The sequence below is a fragment of the Mastomys coucha genome, unplaced genomic scaffold (assembly GCF_008632895.1).
Source record: "Mastomys coucha isolate ucsf_1 unplaced genomic scaffold, UCSF_Mcou_1 pScaffold3, whole genome shotgun sequence".
Lineage (NCBI taxonomy): Eukaryota > Metazoa > Chordata > Mammalia > Rodentia > Muridae > Mastomys > Mastomys coucha.
The window spans coordinates 67,603,715-67,621,830 of NW_022196909.1; the positions used below are offsets into that span (position 1 = coordinate 67,603,715).

Here is an 18,116-nt window from a genome sequence, read left to right on the forward strand (position 1 = left end):
AACCTACTCCTTCCAGTCCCTTAGACTTTGTAGCTTACAAATAAGCAAAATGGGCAGTTTCTTTGTTCTTTTGGGGAGCCCATGCAATCCTTGGGCTCCTTGGGCTGGCTTTTCCTGTATTATTGAAAACAAAAGAAAAAACCCCTCCATTTTTTATTTTTTTCTTTATAGCTTCCTTTGTCCTCAATTTGTCACTGCTCTCATTTCTTACACTCAAAGTTCTATTCTCCACAGCATTATATATATATACATATATATATATACATATATATGTATAGATATATATAATACATACAGTGCCACATGCAGATCCCACGTGACGTCGCCACAGCAGCAGCTGTGCTCTGTAAGAATAATGAAAATATTGAGCCATGAATCAACCCTCAGAATGCCTGAACTATGTAGTCGATGCCACAGATCTAGGGAAACACACAATCTCAAAAGCAAGCGCTGTTCATGTCTAATCTAGTGCTGCAGCTCAGTGAGCTGCTCATGGCTCAAAATGAGGGCCTGCAATCTGAGTCCAACCTTGTTTGGCTTTAAGAATGCTGATGGTAAGCTCTCAGTGGGCAAAGGTGCTTGCCATTGAGTCTCTCTCTCTCTCTCTCTCTCTCTCTCTCTCTCTCCCTACTATGAATGATACATCATTCAGTCATTTTCTTTACAACTGAAACTTTGGGAATTAAAAATTAACATCCTTGCCTGTGATCTTCTTGTACACATCAGAAAGAGTTCCGACCTTGCGCTCCACTTTGTTCTGCTTTGCTTTGTCTTAATGAACTTTATGAGCCGGCTGCCATCCTGTTTCACCCGGATCCTCTTACCCACAATTTCACTTGGGAAGACCAAATCCTCAAGGATGGCGTCGTGCACTGCTGTCAGGGTGCGGCTTCTGAGGAGCTTTTGCTTATTTTCCTTACGGCTTTTCCGGGTTGGCTTGGGCAGAATCCTCCTCTGAGCAATGAAGACTACATGCTTCCCACTGAACTTTTTCTCCAATGCACGAACTCGTCGGACTTGAATTTTCTGAAAAGATTTAAGCTGAGGTACTGGTACAAAAATTATGATAGCTTTCTGGTCACCACCAACTTCAATTTCCTTGGCTGCGGTGATGTTGAGTTCCCGTAGCTGTGCCTTGAGATCTGAGTTCACCTGAGTTCATCTCCAGCTCGAGCAGCACCTGAGAAATGCCAGACTCGAATTTGTCCGATTTCTCACCACTGGGCTTCACAATCTTGGCGCTCAAGCTGAACATGGCTTCGTCCTTACGAAGTGCTGGCTTAGAAAAAGGGACAGCTCTTGTGAGAACAACTCATATCCGGGTGGCCCCACCAAGCATTTCTTAATGTAAGTGCAAGCCTCTGAACCTTCATGGTAGAAAGAAAGGATTCCTGCATGCTCTCTTCTGATCTCTCCCCCTCCTCCTCTCCCTCCCTCTCCTTCTCTCTGTCTCTCTGTCTCTTCTCTGTCTGTCTCTGTCTCTGTCTCTGTCTCTGTCTCTGTCTCTGTCTCTGTCTCTGTCTCTGTCTCTCTCTCTCTCTCTCTCTGACACACACACACACACACACACACACACACACACACACATGCACACATTTAGTTGGGAAACGAGTGACCTTTGTCACAATTTCCCCTGTGAAAGCTTTTGCACTTTCAAAATTCCTTGTTGGGACTACATGTTAATCAGGAGTATCATGTACATCTTCTTTCCTGTGTAGAGAGAGCCCTGACCAGAAATGAGATTCAAAAACCATTATCAGTAGTTAAAAAGGAAAGACAATGGAACACTTGCATATGTATGTATATGGAACAGAGCAATGTCTAACACAACCTTGTGACAATGTGTAACACAACCTGTACCGAGGTTCTAAAGCTAACATATGATGGTACACACCTAGAGTCTAAAGCTGCTCAAGAAACTGAGGCAGGAGAATGGAGTAAGTACAGTGGTTCAAGACCAGCTGTGGTAATATAGCAAGTCCTTGTCTGAAACAATCAGACAAATAAATAATCTCTGGTCTTTTACACAAGACTTCTTTGATGCCCACCTTTGGAATTTTAATACTATACTTGATTTACTGGCTCATGCTGTGCCTATATCAAATACTATTATTGTTTTTAGGATATTTTATATGATGTGTAAGTTCTAAAATTAATACACAAACATATAGAGACCTTTGGATGCCAGGGGCACATATGTGAAATTTTAGGAGTAGATTAACAAACCATAAAATAAAGTTATGGGGCATTATTGGAAAACACAATTGATGTTTTCCTCATAAACTTGCTAGCTTGGAATCTCATTAAAATGAAAAGTATCCCTGTTGTCAAATAAAATGGAAGTTTATTCATGAGTTTTATCACCAATACAATTTGGTCATTTATATTTATTTGTATTCATCAGGTTATTTTCCAAAATAGATAAAAGCTAGAATGTGCACTACAAAGTTATGAATAAGATAGCTAGTGGTTCATTGAGTGAAATATCTAGAGAAGCTGGAAGAACCTCAGTATGAACAAGATTTTATTAGACATTGCTCTGTGCCATGCAATTTAGGGGAGTAGCTTTGACTCAATCAAGACTTAGAAGTAAAACAAAGACTATGAAGTGTATATCTGTAAAGTAAGCACGATGTTTAAATGCATCTGTAAGAGCTTTGTAAACTAGCTTACAACTACTGTTGAGTTGAACAATGTAATTTTAAAAATGTTTATTAGTTGGCTTTAAGTCTTGTCCATCATTCTTTACTTTTCAAAGATAAGACATGCTATTTTGACTGCTAACATAGTTGGATCAAGAGTCAACTCTATGATAGAAGCTCACTTCAGTGAATCTGTGAAGGCATTTCTGAGGATGGCCAGAGCAGGGGTGCTCTGATCTAAAAAGGGACTTAACAATAATGGGAGGTAAGAGTAAATAACAGAAAGTAGATTGCTGGGGACATATTCTTGTGTGCTACCTTGACTTCCATCCTATACAGAGAATCTCTTGGGAATGGTATGGAAACAAACATCATACCTCAATTTAAAAAGCTGATAGCTAACTAGCTGAGGAGGTGGGAGTTCTGGCAAACAGAGAGGGAATTCTAGGAAAGAGTCAGTCATGAGAGATTTGCTCCAAACTGTGGAGGAGAAAGTTACATAAACCTTCAGAGAGATAGCTATCCATGTGTAAGACATAAAATAGAGCACATGGGTTAAATAAGTTATTAGCTAGTCAGGAAACATAAGCCAAAGCTTAGGGCCTAAGCATTTATTCATATATAATTAAGTCTCAGAGTCATCATTTCTGGGAATAAAGAGGCTGAATGGAAAAGCTCATGGCTAGAGCTTTCTCTGTGTCTATTTCTTTTTTGTCAGCAACCTGAACACCCTAGTATGAGCCATTCTCCAAAGCTATACACTTCCAACTTTCTGCCCAAACATACAAGGCCAGCAAGCACCTATGAATGGAAACCACTGAAGCCCTGAGTCAAAATAAATTCTTCCCGGATGTTTCTACCAGTTTTTAGGTCGCAGCCCTAGGCAAAGTAGCTATGTAGTTGAGAAAGCAGATACCAAGCCCACTGATTCACACCATGAAAATCAATATTTGAACATGTAGACTGGGCTTTGTAAAATTGGAGTGGTAACTTTCACAATTTCTGATTTGTATTTATTTAGTAGTTGTCTTAGTCTTACACTTACAAAGATTAACACAGATATTTAATAATGTTCAAATGATCAGGGAGCCGTTTCATGTTTCTGAGAAGCTTACTTCATGAGAAGAGCAAACAGAAGTATGCCATGGTGCGGTGCCCTCATAAAGCATCATGCCTTTAGCTGTTCTCATAAAAAGTGACCAGGAAAACACAAGTTATGCCATTAGGTATGTGTCCAAAAAATGGCCTCCTTTTCTGAAGATTATTTCTTACATGTATTAATCCCAGTTCATTTTTTAAATTTTTTCTTACTGAGAATTTCATACATATACACAATAAAGTAAAATCCTATTTACTCCTTATTTCCCCTCCAACCTATACTCATTCAATACTTTCACCATATTTCCTATCTTTGTTATTATTTTTACTATTGATAATCCAATAAATCCAATTAGTGTTACCAATATTAGCCAGGTATAAAACCATCCATGAGAGCATGGAAGATCAACCAGTGGCCACACCCTTAAAAAACGTATTCCTTCTACCCTAATAACTATCACCTGCCAGTGCTAGCTGTTCAGTCAAGGGTGTGGTCTAAAGACCCCCGACCCCTTCATCTTTGTTGGAATTTTGACTGGCTTGATCTTGGGTCAGTATTGTGCTAACCATAACTGCTGTGAGTTAATAAATACAGTCTCATGTCAAATCAGGCATGATGTGGCAACATGTGGCAACTCTTTTCTGCATTCTTCAGCTCTCACATACTTTCTGACTCCTCTCCCATGATGCTCTCTGAGCCTTGGTAGTGGGTAGGAAGGAGATAAAGATGTCCATTTAGGGCTGACAGTCTCCACAGAACTTTGACCAGTACTTCCAATCTTTTAAATTAGAAGAAACAATTATCTCTGCATATTTAAATGTATATTACCCCCACATACAGTGTGAAGAGATTACATGTACTTAGAGAAATTCCAAACTTTGAAGAAGTCAAGGATGGTGTGAGACTTCTCTGCATGTGTTTCATGCATTGCAGATGACCCAACTCTTGAGGGGACATATATTTTGCCACAATGCTTTTGTATTTGAGAAGGCAATTTTGTAGCATGTACCAAGAACTTTAGAAATGTTATTACTCTGAACCAAAGCTCTAACATGTAGGAATTTGCTTTAAGACAAACATGAAAGATGTTAATCAGTATGACTAGTATGCAAATGAAAATATTTTAAGTGAATAACCTGAACAGCCATAATACCTAATAAAGTTTAGATGTCTGAAGTGTGGTCTTTTTGCAGTCAGTGACATGGTTTGTACACCTGGTCATAAAGAAAATACAGATTAAATAAAAGTGAGAAATTCTAATTTTTAAAAACGTGTAAAGAATTCATGTTCCAATATCATTATATTTTCCTTTCCACTTATGCTGACTACTTCCCTACCCTGGCAGTGCGACTTTCAGAGTAAGGACCTTGTTTTGATCATCTGAGAACTCCCTTCACTACAAATGTATCAATAAACTGTACATCTCCTCTTAAAAAGTAAAAAAGGTGGAATAAAATAATCTGCTAGTTGTCATATCATATAATAATGACCAGCTGTTTTGCACTTCCCATTTTATCTAATATCTTTTTCTCTTTATTTTCAGAACAAGAATGTTGTAAACTAACAGTAAATTTAGCTGCTGGATAGGAAACCTGGTGGCTGCTTCCCTGGAGCCATGAAATTGTTCTTTGTTACCTGGCTCTGTTATCTGGCTCTTATTGGGCTAACCCTTTCTTATTCAGGTGTAGCTTGGCTTTCCTTCTGGCCCAAGGCATTCTTTTGTAGATTGAAAGTATTTAACAGCAGATTGCTGAGTCATTCCTGCTTCTGATCTGGGCCATGGACCCTTGAAGGAATTTGTGCTTATGTCCAGATTCTGTGAATCTGATCTGATTCTCTTAGCTTCCTTTCCATCAAAGAATCTCACTCTCAACATCCCTTTTCTCCTAGAAATACCATGGTGCCCTTGCTAGATAAATATAGTATTGCCTGAAATATGAAATCAATATATCAAATTAATTTCAAGGAGTCCAGACCTGACACCAAAGAGGATCTGTAATAACCTAACTCCAGACAGAGGTGATCCTACCACATGGCTTCTGAAACTCTTCCAACTGTACTTTTGAGACATCTGTTGCTCTAGTGCAATTAGAATTTATTTTTACAAGAAAATATTTGTGAGATATCAATGGCACAATGTTCTTTCTTTTCTTTTTTAAAGGAAACAATTTGTCTGTAGCAAGATACCTGAATGGTCAGCAAATAAAACACACTTTTTATGTTTATTTACCTCAATCAATAGTTTGAAGATACTTTAATACAACTTGGTTGCCAAATTGATTGCCAAGGACATAATCTGACTCTGGGTTTTATTTTCCTTAGCGATATCCTTCATTTAAAATCTGGACTTGACAATATTTCAACAACTGCATCAAAGGGATTTTTAATATAGGATTTGAGTTACAGAAAAACAAGGATACAATGTGCTAAGGTAGTTTCCATTCATGGGCAACAAGGAGGTCTGGACTACTATTTCTCTAGGACTTCAGCTTATCAGGCTCAGACAGAATTTAAGTCTAGTAGTCTATAGAGTACTATTGTGAAACTTAGAAACAAGTTAAGCAGATCAATAAGAAAAGTGGTCATCTTTGGCTAGCATCCTTTACACTGTTTTACCAGTCACTTTGTGAAATGCACACTTACATGGCCTGTCTGTGCCACATCTGTTTTGGTCTCTGTAAGTTCAAAAATAGTTCTTCATTACAGTACCATCCCAGCTGATGTGAAATCTAGAAAGCATGAGGACCGTCTTATTTTGATGTATTGGGGATACTGGACTTGTAGATCAATGATTCAGCTTAAGTAGCTTCTTCCATCTCTATAGAATCTGTCATTTCCTGATGCTTTGGTTCGAAGTTGAACTTGTCTCCTATCCTTGTATCTCATGCTTTTGCATTCCTTCTTCTTCCATAAAGTGACCTATTCTTTCAATGGCTGTATCACTGTCTAGTGCTTCTGCCCCTTAATGGTGTCAAGAACAGCTTCAAGGTGGCATAGCTGCTGCTGTCAGAATACGTAGTAGGCACTTACATAATCGTAAGTGAAATAAGTGGAGAGTTTTCAACCTAAAGAACATTGATGTCATTTGTTAACTATTTGTAGAAAAATTGCAATAACTAAATTCTCAGATAAATAGTTCACAAAGTACAATGGGTTGAAGGCTGTAAGGTTGTCACAAACCTGACACAATTCTTCTCCTGTTTCTGAGCCCTGCTGCTTTGTTTATGTTCTGGTTTTTTTTTTTTTGTTGTTGTTGTTGTAATAAATGCCGTGACCAAAAGCAGTTTAGAGGAATAAAGGAATTATTTCAGCCTACAGGTTACAGTCTGTCATGAAGGGAAGCCAGGATGGGAACTCAAGAAGTGAACATGGGAAAAATGCTGCTTCTCTGCTAACCTACTGTCTCATGCTTAGCCACGTTTCTTATATAGGCCAGGATAACAATCCCAGGGAATGGTGGTGTACAATGCATCTTCCTTCTGCATTAATTAACAATCAAGACAATCCCCAAAAGATATGCCTTGACCAGTTTGTTCTAAGCAATGTCTCAATTGAGTCTCCCTTCTCAGGTGACTTTAAGCAGAGTCAAATTGACAGCTAGAGATTACTAGGACAGATTTTTTAATATATAATTAAATAGTGAGAAAAGTATGAAAAGAGGAAGAAAAGAGGAAAGGAAGGAAGAAAGGGAAAATGGTTAGATCTCTCTATAAAATACTGGACAAATTGTGGCATATATCTATGGCTAAGTAGTTTGGTACATAGTCAACAATAAGAATTCAGAAACAAAATTTACTGGGAATATAATCAGGCTTCAGAATAACCCATAAGGAATGAAGAAACTCATGTAAATTATATAACTGCATAATAGAGTTCTATATGTTAGTTTTATTTAAATATGATACAAATATAAGAACAATGGGAAGTTGGATGCATGCCTACTCCAATTTATGTGCATCTCTAAAGCATCTATGTACCTTCTCTGGGGAAGAACAGAGAAACTAGAATTGAGGAAGGAATGCCAGATACGTTGTAACATTATCAAGTTAAAAACCAACATGGAAGTCTGAGTACTTTTAATTCATCATGTTAGATTGTCTGGATGCTGGTTGTGCTACTACATTCATGTTTTATGCATGAGTAGTTAAGAATAAAAGCATCATGACAGGCATCTTTTCTGTTAGTAGGTTTTAACTGGAGAGAAAAATAAGCCAATGAATGGATTTTTCTCAATACATAGATGTGAACTGTTAATTATTAAGGATTCCCAGATTGTCTCAAGAACAGCACAGTCACAGAGCCATAATTTACAATGTGTTCATTAAAAGCTATGCTAAGCTAAAGTAAGCTCTTTTTTTAAAGGAATTATTTTAGCAAAACTTTTCACAATTAAACCTAGGAAAACTGACTTGATTATTTTCATTTAGAAAATGGATATTATACACTAATTTTATAAAACATTCCAATAGGCCATTATGGTCATAGACACTTTTTTTAAAGCTCACTGGGTAAATGATGGTATTACATGTGTGGTGAGTGACAAAAGGAGAGACCAGGGCAAGGAAGTTAGATGATGTAGCCCAGACCTGCAGTGATGTGTGGATATTTATAGCACAGAGGTGGTTCCAGTCTCTCCACAGAGAGTTTCCCATTCATCAATTTCCTGTAGTCGTGAAGCAGACCCAGGGCTGGCAGGGATTTCATAGAAAGTGTAGGCCTCAGACACACCTGCATTTGAGCTGTGTTCACTAAGCTGGTGAGATGTATTGCTTTCTGGAGTGTCGCTACCATATACATGTGTAGACAGCTGTGACTTCTGCTCATGTATCTTTGCAGTGATTTTTATTTTCTTTTCTTATTTTTTTCTCTCTTTTCTGAAAATGAACATGGATGAAGAGGAAACACTAGTGTTTGAGCATTATGTTATATGTACTTTACGGTGTGGTGTGTGCTTTTGTGAAGAGGAGGGCTGAGAGAGTGCCAGTTCAAGTCTGGCCTGTGTGAAACAAAGGACTAAGAAATGAAAAGCATTGTAACTTCTGATCTTTATCAAATAAGATAGAGTTGTTTTTTAAATACCAACAGTGCTATCAGTTGCTTATCCCTTACTTGCAATGTTTCAACTTTTTGTTTTCAATTTTCCAGATTTTAGAAGTTGACATTAGCAGAAAAATGGTGTGCCCCGACCCACAGGGCATTCAGCATGGACCTAGGGCAGGGGAGAGAGTCTGAGGCGGGACAAGAGACATGAAGAATGAGAGCAAGACAGGTTTCTGATCAAGCTGTGAAAAGTTTTCTTCAGGGATGGCAATATAATCATAAACAAGAGGAGGCTTCAAGGAGGCGGGAAGAGCCGCAGGGGCTTTCCGAAGGTCAGGCAGCAATCTTCAGTCTCTGGAACCAGCAGCCACAGTGTCTTCCACACCCACACATTCTTACTGTTAAACTACACAAGTTCTCTCAGGGCTGTATGTGAATGCTAGTAAATTTCCACAAGGCCATGGTTAAGGCTGTGACTCCCGGCCATGGTGGCTCTGAGCTCCAAGTCTAAACTCTGAAGTGGTTCATTATCTGAACCCATTTGAGCTTGCTGTTGCTGATCAGAAACCTTGAACATTTTGAGCACGCCAGTGTTTAGATTTCTAGGACCTGAGAGGAGAGATACAATTGCTCATGTAAAGTGCAGATGTAGGGCAATGGGCTTTCCCAGCATAGCTTCTGCATAGATCGTGGTGAAGTGAAATATCAGAGAAGAAACAGAAATAGAAGATACAGCTGATTTAGTAAGATTTTTTTTCAATTTTATTTTTTAATTATTTACATCTTCCTTCTCATTCTACTCTGGGTGGGTGGGGGCCCCTCTGGGTATTCCCCAACCCTGGCACTTAAAGTTTCTGTAGGCTAGGCATTTCCTCTCCCATTGAGGCCAGAAAAGGCAGCCCAACTAGGAGAACATATCCCATTTACAGAAAATAGCCCCCATTCCAGTTCTGCAGAACCCACATGAGACTAGGGTGGTTCAGATTCGGAGAGCCCCAAGGGTTCAGGTTATTTGACTCTGTTGGTCTTTCTGTAGAGTTCCTATCTCCTTTGGGTCCCACAATCCTTCCTCCTATTCTTCCATAATAGTCCACAAGCTTCAATCTGAGCACAACATGCTCCTGTCTGTAAGCATAACAGAGTATTATTAATAAGGTTAGGGATTGGTGTTTACCCATGGGATGGGTCTCAAGTTGGACCCTCTTTTGGTTGGCCATTCCCTCAGTCTCTGTTCCTTTCATGTGCCTGCATTTCTTGTAGAGAGGATAAATTTTGGGTTGAAAGTCTTTTGAGTGGGTTGATGTCTATCACCTCACTGTGATTTCTGCCTGGCTACGAGAGGTGGCCTCTTCAGGTTCCAGATCCCAGTGTAGTGAGTCACAGCTAAGGCTACCACACTGATTCTTGAGTGCCTCTTTTATCCCAGGTCTCTGTCTCATCACAGCTAAGGCTACCCACATTGATTCTTGAGTGCCTCTTTTATCCCAGGTCTCTGTCTCATCACAGCTAAGGCTACCCACATTGATTCTTGAGTGCCTCTTTTATCCTAGGTCTCTGTCTCATCCTGGAGATTATCCCCCACAACTTCCCCAACCCCATCAGTAGCAGATTTCCATTCATTTTCATGGCCATTTAGCCATCTCCCCTGTTCTTGCCCACACATGATCCTGAAGCCCCCATTCTCCTCCCAGTCCTTCCCAGTTCCCTCCTTCCATCGGCCTCTTCTGACTAGTTTATTCCCTCTTCTAAGTGAGATTTAAGCATTCTCATTTGGGCCTTCCTTCTTGTTTAGATTCTCTGGGTCTGATGAATATAACATGGTACCTGTATTTTATGGCAAATATCCACTTATAAGTGAAAACATACCTTGCATGTCCTTTGAGGACTTATTACTACACTTAGAATGATATTTTCAAGCCCATTCATTTGCCTGCGAAATTTATGATGACTTTGTTTTTAATAGCTGAATAGTATTCCATTGTATAGATGTACCACATTTTCGTTATCCATTTGTCAATTAAGGACCATCTAGGTTGTTTCCAGTTTCTGGCTATTATGAATAAAACTGTTATGAACATAACTGAGTAAATGTATTTGAGGGATGTTGGAATATCTTTTGGGTATACACCCAGATGTGATTTAGCTGAGTATGAGGTAGAATTATTTCCAGTTTTCTGAGAAACCACCATATTGATTTCCAAAATGGTTGTACAGGTTTGCACTCACACTAGTTATGTGAGTGCAGCACATCTTCCCCAGCATGTACTATCTCTTTAAGTCTTCATCTTTGCTATTCTGATGGGTGGAAGATAAAATCTCAGAGTTGTTTTGATTTGCATTTCCCTGATAACTACAGACTTTGAACATTTCTTTAAGTGTTTCTCAGCCATTCAAGATTTCTCTGTTGAGAATTCTCTTTAGTTCTCTCTGTACCCCATTTTTAACTAGGTTATTGGGTTGTTGGTGCCTAACTTCTTGAGTTCTAACTTAGTAATTTAAGGCACAAAAAAGTCCATACCTATCCCTAATTTCTTATGTACAGTACACACACATACACACATATAAACACACATACACACACATACATACACATGCTAAATATTTTAATGCAAATGCTAATTGGCTTTAAATTGTGGTTGAGCATGACTTTATTATTCTAATTTTCCTGATTGTAATTCCTGTGGCAGTCATTTGATTTATTGATATTTTAGTATTTTTATTTGTGCTGTATACTATATAAGTTTCATGGCCAGTTAAATAACACTATTCTATGTAGCCAAGTACAGTCAAGATTTACTTAATCTGTTTTGATTTTGAAAATAGGTAAAAATTCCCTTGAAATAGGATTATTATTGAAGTCCAGGAAACACCTTGAATGGCGACTTGCTAAGAGTACTTCAGTTTAGGCAAGCCTTCTCAGAACTGCTCAACTTTTGGGAAATTAAACAAAATCATCCTTCCTTAGGAGGCACAGTCCAGTATGTGGACATAATAAGACTCAGAGCCAGTTTCAGCCTCTAATTCAGTTCTCATCAGACCTTCAGGCACACTTTTTGTTGTTGTTGTTCAGGATAGGACTTGCTTTACTATACATGCAATCTTGGTTTTGGTTCCCTTCAAAAGCTCTTGCAGCATCTTAATTCTGTTTACTGTTACTGTGATAGTATACTTCCCAAAGCAACTAAGAGAGAACCAACTGGTCATGTTTTGTCTATCGTCAACAGCAGAGAGTGGTGAATTATGAATTACGGCATGCATGCTACTGCTCAGTGACCCCTCATCTGTCCTATACAATCCAGCATCCTCTGGCCAGGAAAAGTTCTACCCAGAGTATGGGAGAGAATCTTGTTGGGACTCTGTCCCTTACAATATGCCATTTTCCAATAAAGTTTTAGACTATATTTAAATGGATTGTTCCAATGTAAGCATGTCAAATGAGGACATAACACCTCCAGGACAGTAGGGTCCACATTCTGAGTGAACCATTACAGCTGAGTGACACAGGTTAAAGAAGAGGTTTCTGTGAGGTCACCAGAACTGCAATGGTTGGGAGAATTCAGAGTTGGTTTAACAGATGAGCAGAAGTCTTGAGGGAGCTGTAGCTTCCAGTCTGTACCAGGCCTGTCCCCAAGGCCTGTCCCTCGGAACCTTTTGTACAGTTTTAAATGCTTTAAAAGGATTGTTAGCAATGTGAAGCACTTGAACAGAAATCAGCATACATAGTGATCCCTCTTTGGTAGCAACATTACAGATCATCTCTGAGCCTCAAACAAACAAACAAACAAACAAAAAAATCCAAAAACCAAAAACAAAGTAAAAGAGGAAGGGAATTTGAAACCTGGCTTAGTTTTAAGTGAATGACTACAGAGTTGGGTGGATAACAGCAATTTTTAAAAAGACCAAACTGTTCTTATAGAGAACACTGCACTTTTCCAAACATTTACACAGACTTTAATTTTCTTCAACATTTTAATATACAAAACAGTGAGTGGCATTCTGTAAACCCTTTGTGTTTAATAAAGAAGACTCTCATTACTCACTTGATACTGAAGCTGTGTGACCAACTCTTGCTTTACAGCTTGGGACTCTCCCTGGGACACAGCATGCTGCTGTAGGTGAAGAGCTAACTGCGAGTCCTCAGTCATTATCTTTTTCTATTCAGCTTCTATGAACATTCAACTCACTTTTTGGAAAGTTGCAGGGTGTTTTTTCAAGCTCTTACTAATTAGCAGTGTGAGATTCCCATGTTAATGTCTCCTCACAGCAGAGCCAATGTCAAGGATTGGTGTTTGCCCATGGAATAGGTTTCAAGTTGGGCCAGTCATTGGTCAGCCATGTGGATGGACTATTGTACCTTAATTAATTTAATCAAGGTAGTACTCCGCAGACATGATAATAGGCCAAACTAATTAGGGCATCCATCACTGAAAATTCTTTTCAAGTGATTATATATGGTGTCACATTGATGGTTAAAACTAACCATCCCAGGTGACTTCTCAAAGCTGTCCTTTCACATTAACATAAGAAAACCTCACCTGATTACTAGAGAAAGCTATGGTGGATACATGTACTAGACAGTGACTCATTCACTGAATTCAGTGAATGCTTAGGTAACCATACATAAGAAAATATAAATAGATAATTACGACCTTGCAAATTCAGCTGATGCAAACTCTATCTTATGTAGTCTTAACTTTAGAGGAAAAAAAAAGACCAAGAAATATCAGCTTTTGTAGGTTAATTGCAAAGATCATGGGAAACTCACAATAGGATCTTGTAGTTTCAGTGTCTCAGAGTACGAATGAGAGAGAGTGGGGAGTGATAGAGAGAGAGAGAAAGAGAGGGAGAAGAAGAAAAAGAGAGAGAGAAAGAGAGAATGTTCACCTGTTATTTCAAAGAAATTTCCAATTCTGACCTGTATTTAGCTAAGGAAAGATGTGATTACCTGTGCCCATAACTATATAATTTTTATGTATCTAGTACAGTTTATGACGGGAGAATATTCTAGTTTACTTCCCTTCCCCATGTTGAATACCTTGTCCAAAATTAACTAAGAGAGGAAAGGGCTTATTTATTTGGTTTACACTTCCTTATCACAGACTGTCATTGTGGTAAGCAAATGCAAGTTTTAAGGCAGGAATCGGAGGGCAAGAACTAATGCAGAGGTCATAGAAGAGTGCTACTTATGGCCCTACTCTCCACGGCTTGCTCAGCCGGATTTCTTATATCACTCAGTCTCACTTGTCTAGGGATAGCCCTGCTCACAGTAGACTGAGCCCTCCTCCATAAATCCTCAACCATGACAATGCCTGTAGCATAGCCTCAGCTGCGAGTTCCTTTTCCCAGGTGTCTCTAGTTTGTGCAGGTTGACAAAAACAAACCATCACATGCCCTTAGCAATTAAATTTTAGGGTACCTTGAGAGATAAAGATCTAGAAGATTCAGAGCTGGGTTGTAGGTTGCACACCAAAAGCATGTCTCTCCTGTGTTTTTTTCAAATGGCCTTAGACCATTCTAGGCTTAGTTCACACTTATCCAGGGGGCATGCCTATTCTGGTGAACCCATTCTGGCAACCAACTACTTATCACCAAATTTAAGGTAGCTCATGACTATTAAAGGAATTTTACCACTAGATAGAATTATATTTATCAGTAGATTTAATGCTTTCCATCTTTTATCATTTTTCTTTTTGTATGTATGAATATGTAAATGCAAGAATATATATTTGTATATTCTGATGTATACATATAAATATATACATTTCATGTGTTGGGTACATGGGGGTACATGTATGTGTATGACACATGTGTGCATGCCTGTGAAGGCTTGAGGTTGACTTTAGAGTCTTCTGTACTTGCTCTGACACCTGTCTTCTGAAGCAGCAACTTTCAGTTGAAGTACTAGCAAGTTTGCTCCAGGAATCATCTCCACATTCTGAACTTGGCATTTACTTACATATGTGGATCCAAACTCAAGTCCTCATCATTGCTGGGCCATGTTTCTACCATGGAGCCCTTTCCCTAGATATATGCTTACCTTTCTAAACAAAGTTAGAACAATACCGATTCCTACCTTTTTTTCTTCCTTCCTTCCTTCCTTCCTTCCTTCCTTCCTTCCTTCCTTTCTTCCTTCCTTCTTCCCTCCCTCCCTATCTCCCTCCCTCCTTCCTCTCTCTCTCTTTCTCTCTCTCTCTCTCTCTTTCTTTCTTTCTTTTTCTTTCTTTTATATTTTATTTATCTGCATTTCAAATGTTATCCCCTTTTCCAGTTTCCCCTCAGCAAACTCCCTATCTTATCCCTCCTTCCCCTGCTTCTATAAGGGTGCTCCTCTACCCACCCAGTCACCATTGCCTCCCCACCCTGGCATTCCCCTACACTGGGCATAGAGCCTTCAGAGGATTTTTCCTTCCATTGACGCCAGATAAGGCCATCCTCTGGTATATATGCAGCTGGAGCCATGGGTTCTTCCATGTGTACTCTCTGGTTGGTGGTTTAGTCCCTGAGAGCTCTGGGGGGTCTGTTTGGTTGGCATTGTTCTTCTTATGGGGTTGCAAATCCTTTCAGCTCCTTCAGTTCTTTCCCAAAGTCCTCCATAGGCATCCCCATGGTCCAATGGTTGGCTGCAAGCATCTGCATCTGCATTTGTCAGGCTCTGGCTGAACCTCTCAGGAAACAGTTATATCAGGCTCCTGTCAGCAAGCACTTCTTGGCATCAGCATTAGTGTCTGGGTTTGGTGTCTGTATATGGGATGGATCCCCAGGTGGGGCAGTCTCTGGATGGCCTTTCTTTCAATCTCTGCTCCATACTTTGTTCCCATATTTCCCTTAGACAGCAACAATTTTAGGTTAAATTTGGAGATGAAGGGTGGGCCCCATCCCTTACCTGGAGGCCTTGCCTAACCTCTGAATATGGTCTCTATAGGTTTGCCCTCCCCTTTGTTGGGTATTTCAGCTAATGTCATCCCAGTTGAGTCCTGGGAGACTCTTGCTTTCCTGGCATCTGGGATTTGCTGGTGGCTACCCTCAGTTCCCCATCCACTATTGCTACATACCTCTGTTCAATTTCCTGATCCTCTGTTTATCATCATCATCTCCTCCCATTCCTGATATTGCCCCCATTCCTGGGCATATACCCAAAAGATGGTCTAACATATAACGAGGGGAGAAGGGGGGCAGGATTCCTATTTTTCAAGTAAGTGCTTCAGACATGTGACTTTGCATTGTCTTCCTTTTCTCTGGATCAAGGAAATAAATGATAGTTTTTGTTTTTGTAAGCACTTGTGCCCTCTCACAAGCATTCATTTGTGTACAGCAGTAACTTTCTTTTGTGATTTAATAACCACACACTATAAAAATTATATCTTGCTTTCTAGTCTGAGATGCATAACAATGTCAGGAAAGCCTTTTTGAGGGCATGAGAACCAATTACCTCACCTCCCTGTCCTTAACATCTGAATCCAACAAAACAGAGAGAAAACAGAACACAGAAAAGCATCTTGGGCGTGTGTTACCTTTTAGCGTATCCTTACATCTCAAAGGACAAATAGTCACCCTTCTCTTGCAAAATGGAGAATCTGGTTGAAGTTTTCATCGCTTTAGTTACTTTTCTCAAAGGAGCATTTAAGGGAAAGGGGATTTGACTGGCAGTTTCAGATTATCATCATGTGAAGATATGGCAGCAGCATCACGTCATGGTCAAGAAGCACACCACTCAAGCTGGTATCAGTGAGCTCTGGCCAGAAGCAAGGTGGATATAACTGTCAAGACCTCTCATGGTAGAGAAGATGGCTCAGTGGATAATTCACTTGTCCTTCAAAGATGAAGAGACTACCACTGATTTAAATGCCAGGTGGGCATAGTGGTCTAGTCCAGCCCTCAGAAGGTAAAAAAAGGGTTATCTGAAGAGCCAGAAGACTACCTTGATTGGCTGTATTGGTGAGCCTTGGGTTCTACTAAAGGAGTCTGTCTCAATAAGTAGCAATTGAAGAAGACATCTACCATTAGCCTCTGGCCTCCACATGTACCATAATTATACATGCTTCCACATGTATACACACTTGCATATCACACAGAGAAAAAAGGGAAAAGATGCCTCACTTCTGTTGGCTTGGTCACAAGTCTCAAAAGCTCCACAGTCTCTCTAAAGAGCTCTAGAATTTGGACAACAAACATTCTAACTTGGGAGTCTACAACATTTCACACTGCAACCTCGATGATGGTCTTTTTCATTTTACCAGATGTACCAAACTACAAGTTTAATTTTAATGAACACCCAGAACAAATCTAGGTTGCCTCTCTCAATTACCAGAATATTCTCCTCTGAATACTGATTAATGCCACCATGGTTTTGAAAGCTGCAATAATTTGGGACATACCCAATGCTATGTTAGCTTTCAGTTAGGAGTGCTCTCAATGTCAAATAGCAGAGAACTCAGATAATACTGGTTTAGAGTAACAACATTCACATTTCTTAATTAAGAAAATGTCTAGATGCTTTTTCTGGTATTGGTTTAACTGTGTCACCAAGAATCCAAGCTTTTCTTTCTTTTCCATTCATTGATCATGTTATATGCAGGGAGGTTACCTCAGTCCCAAGATGACTACCACATTTCTGGATATGGTAATTGTATTCCAAAGCAGAAATAATGATTCAGAAAAAGTGAAAAGCCCCTTTGAGCCTGGATGATAGCAACATTTTGTATTTTTTTCTGTTTAAAGAATGTTTGAAGAACTGTTTGAAGGATAATTCTCTTCAATTAGAAGAACCTCACTGTGTATATTCAAGCCGACTTAATCAAATGTCTCCTTGTGAATAGTTACTAAGCTGGTGAGATAATAGCAAGTTAACAAAATTCAGTTTCTTCATTATAAACATGCTGTGATCACAATTATCTAAAATTTTAGAAAAGCTCTTAGAATCTAGTGTAATATTTCTATCAACAGAGAAAAGTAGAATGATGGTAAACATACATATATGCTATGCTATATATAATGTGTTATATTAACCTATTTACATATATGTTTTTTCTAGTTCTTTAGTATTTAATAATGTTGCCATATTGGTTTGAGAATTAAGGTAAATATTTGAGATACAAATAACTTAATTTGAACTCCAGATAATTAGATTTCTGCTTGAAAGTTTGGTGAGTTTTCCCAGTGTCCGATGTGACTTCTCAGACCCATCTTTATCTAATCAGACCAGAGCAAGGGCTGAAAGCTCCTCGACATCTCACAGCCCATGCTCCACACATACAATGGGACAACATTCTCCACACATACAATGGGACAACATCCTCCACACGTACAATGGGACAACATCCTCCACACGTACAATG

The 18,116-nt window shown here is 39.2% G+C and overlaps 1 protein-coding gene and 1 pseudogene across 18 annotated transcripts in view; one reads left to right on the forward strand and one right to left on the reverse strand.

Annotated features, from left to right (window-relative positions):
* The window catches only part of Kcnh8 (potassium voltage-gated channel subfamily H member 8), a 413,545-nt gene that overhangs the window by 91,858 nt on the left and 303,571 nt on the right, over positions 1-18,116 (forward strand). The gene's annotated exons all lie outside the window — the stretch shown is intronic.
* LOC116075544 lies at positions 662-1,255 on the reverse strand (annotated as a pseudogene).